This window comes from Melospiza melodia, chromosome 15, assembly GCF_035770615.1.
Source record: "Melospiza melodia melodia isolate bMelMel2 chromosome 15, bMelMel2.pri, whole genome shotgun sequence".
Classification (NCBI taxonomy): Eukaryota; Metazoa; Chordata; class Aves; order Passeriformes; family Passerellidae; genus Melospiza; species Melospiza melodia.
Genome location: NC_086208.1, coordinates 20,030,001 through 20,033,941, shown reverse-complemented (window position 1 = coordinate 20,033,941; position 3,941 = coordinate 20,030,001).

The following is a 3,941-nucleotide window of genomic DNA, read 5'->3' as shown; positions in this document are numbered from 1 at the left end:
TTTGCATTGTAGTGGTCAATTCTTTTTACAGTACAGAAATATCAGTGGAGTTTTGAGCTTTAATAGGTGTGCACTGTGTAAATCCTGGGGAAATGGGGGTGTCTGCAGGCTCCAGGAATGAGCCAGTCCAGCCACAGCGCTGTCCCCTCCCTGGGGAAGGTTCCACATCCATGGCCAGGAGGAAATGGGAGGTCACCAGAATGTCAGATGCCACCAGAGAGGCCCCAGGGTCCCCTGGAGCAGCAGCGCCACATTAACGAGGTAATGGAGCCTGGGGCTGGGGCTGGCACGGGCTTCTGTGTGGAGCAGCTCTCTGCAAAGGGAAATTTGCCTTTTGTCTCCAGGAGCTGCCTTGGGAATGCTGGGAGGCTGGAGTTTACTGCTTTTGTCATCTCGTGCCTGTGCTGCTCTGCCAACTCAGAAAATTGCCTTTTAATAGGGAGGCCATACACGTAATTGTCACAGCCATTAGGTCAGATGGATTTTACAGGAAGAGAAAAAGATGTTGAGCATTTAAGGGCCATTAAATTGTGCAGGTTTTCATTGGTGGGCTGCAGCCTCCGAGGCAGCACGACGCTGGGAGGGATATTTATTTTTACATTTGCAGAGCAGGGGAGGGAATACATTGCACAGGAAAATAGGACATGAAAATGGGCTGGTTTTCCACTTGGTGAACAGCTAGTTTTATTTCATAATAATTAGTTTTACACTTCATTAAGTGATGGGGGCTTTTGCTTATATACTTTAAGAACACAGTGGAGAAGGTTTAAAAATTCTTAGCAGGGCATCAAGTTACAGTTTTATAATGTAATGAGGAATTTCAGAGGGAGATGGGATGAGAATTAGTGTGAATTCAGAGACACTTCTGGTTGCCCTGGTCTCACTGTACAACTTGCTGGAGTTTGAGGTTTGGAAGGTTTTGACTTCTGTCCCAGTGGACAAGCAAGTGAGAAGTGCTGCAGGATCTCAGCTCCTGCTGGGAGGAGGGACAGAAGTTGGCCATTCAGGAATTATTTCTCTTGCTGGTGTGGGGAAGAGCTGCAGCCCAGCCCAGGCAGCACCTCTGGGTGCTGGGAGGAGAAATGGGAGAGCAGGGGATTGCAGGGAAGGGTTTGGCTGCAGAGTTAAAGTGCAGCAGGGCCTTCAACAGCTGATTTCACAGGAGCCAGGTGCTCCAGCATGGACTGTGGAATTCCCAGGGGTGATATCCATGTTTGCCTTGCCTGCAGGGGAATGGCCTCCTCTCCTTTCCTGCGCTGCAGCTCCATGGAGCTGTCAAATCCCCAAAAATCAGATAAAAGGCAGCTCTGTGTGTGGATCTCAGCTCGTCAGGCTGACACCCTCGAGCTGCTGCAGGGTTTGGAGGTGCTGTGCTGGATCCTGCACGCTGGCACTGAGTGGGAGGGTGCACTGGGACCTCTGCTGTTCCCTGTGTGTGCTCCTGACAAGAAATGACAGCACTCCCGTGCCCCTGTGTCTCCTGCAGCCCCAGGCTGTGATGTTCTCACATCCCACTCCTGCTAGAAGGTGGAAAAGGAGAGAAATGAGTGGGCTCTGGAGCAGGGACTCGCTGGGATGAGAGGGAGCTCCCTGGCAGGCAGCAGAGCCTTGCAGGAGGCTGTGGGGAGGCTGCCAGGATTCTCCTGGGCTTCAGCTTCACCTGGAAAAGGGCAGGGTACAACAATGCAATCATTTGGACAGCTTTGAAGAATTCTGGCAGTCTGCTTGTTTCCTTTTCCTCTCCTGAGTGAGGATGTAAACACACCTGAGGAAGGTGCAGGGAGAAGGCTCTGGAGATTCCCTGGGAGTGCATCCACAGATGGAAATCAATCCACATCCACATGGGAGTAAATCCACAACCAGTGTGGGGCAAGGACACTCTGGGGTCCCACTGCCCAAGGGCAGGGTTAGATGGGATGGTGGGAAGGAACAAAACCTTCCCCAGTCGCCTTTGCAGCATCTCCAGTGCAATGGATGGGGACTCCAGGGCCACATTTGGAGGTAAATTACACGGAACAAATAAACCAATCTGTTCCTAAAGCGCTCCTGTGCCTTTGGGAACCCTGGCCCTCACTGACTGCTGGGGGTTTGAGGATATATTTACCCATTCTAATCCATTGTTGCCTTTTTTTAAAGGTCAGCTGAACAAACCCCAGGCAGCGCTGGGGCTGCTTGGGAGAGCCTGTGCTCAATGCCTGGGGGACATTGCAAATCCTCCTTGTTCCAGGTGCCTTTGGGGCTGTGTTCCTGCTGTGTTCTGGGGCCACGTTCTGGTGCCTTTGGGGCCATGTTCCAGGTATTTCTGGCCCTGCTTTGGGATCACTGACACGTTCCCCTGTGCCATGGGCTCACCCGGGTTCAGACCCCTCTGCCCCCAGCGGGATCTGTCGGTGCCTTTCTGGAGCAGCTGGAAGGGGCAGTGCCCGTGGGGGCAGAGCAGCTCCCTGCCTGGCTGAGGACAGAGGTGAGGACAGAGGTCAGTGCCCTGGCACGGGGCCTGCCAGGGCAAAGTTGATGTGCCAGCCCTTGGGAACGTGTTTGACCTGGCTCAGGGGGTTTGACTGATCAGCACTTCCACCCTGGATCAGACACCTCACAGCAGGAAGGTGATGAAACACTGAGATGGGGGCTCTGTATCACAAACTGCTTTGATCTCTGCTCTCAGCCCTCTGAGGTGACATTTCTGTGCCGGTTTGGGGTGTTCAGGTGTCCGTTGTCTCCAGATCCTTTCTGGGACCAGGAGGGGCTCAGGGGGCAGGAAGGCTCTGTGGTCTTCTAGGAAAGATCAAAACTGGAGGGGGCCAGACCTGGCCTAGCAAAGCTGCTCTTGCAGCAGTGCCTGCTGGGCTGTGTGAGGAGGAGGAGGATCTGGCTCATCCCAGCTCCTGGCAGAGCCGCCTCTGGAAGCTGCACGTTCCCAGCGTGGTTTCAGAGGCTTTTAATTGCCTTGTAGTGCCCCGCTCCTGCCTGCAGGCTCTGCTGGAGCTGCTCTGTGCCCTGTGGCTCCAGCAATCCCAGCTGCCTTCCCCAGTGCCAGAGCAGCGAGTCAGGAACCAGGGCAGGGCTCTGGCTCTGCCCCAGAACACTCCCCAGGAATGTGCTTATCTGCCGTGTTCCCAGCGCGGGCAGGAGCCTGCGCTCCTGATGAAATCGAGATGCCCAGGAGAGGTTACAAACCTGCTCAGGGATTTTCCTGGGCATGCAGGAAGGTGTCACCTTACCTGTGTCAGCTGGATGCCTCCGGGGGCAAGTGCGGAGCGCTGAGTGCCAGGACACGGGAATGGCTCCCAGTGCCAGAGGGCAGCGATGGACGGGATTTGGGGAAGGAGCTGTTCCCTCGCAGGGTGGGCAGGCCCTGGCACAGGGTGCCCAGAGCAGCTGGGGCTGCCCTTGCATCCCTGGCAGTGCCCAAGCCACGCTGGACTGTGACCGTGCTCACAGGGGTCTGAGGATGAGGGAAGAGACTCCATGTGTCAGAAGGCTTGATTTATTATTTTATGGTATATATTATATGAAAACTATACTAAAAGAATAGAAGGTTTCATCAGAAGGCTAGCTAAGAATAGAATAGCAAAGAATGATAACAAAGGTTTGTGTCTCGGACAGGAAGTGATTGACCATTAATTAGAAACAACCACATGAGACCAATCCCAGATGCACCTGTTGCATCCCACAGCAGCAGATAATCACTGTTTACAGTTTGTTCCTGAGGCCTCGCAGCTTCTCAGGAGGAAAAATCCTAAGGAAAGGATTTTCCATAAAAGATGTCTGCAACACTGGACATTGGGGCTGGAGCACCCTCATCTCTCTGTGTCTTCCTCATGTCCAATCTAAACCTCCTCTCCTCCAGCTTGAGGCCATCCCCTCGTCCTGCACCTCGTGCACGTGCGGTGCCTCAAAGTGGCATAAAGGACATGAGAATTATCTCATTTAAAAACCTT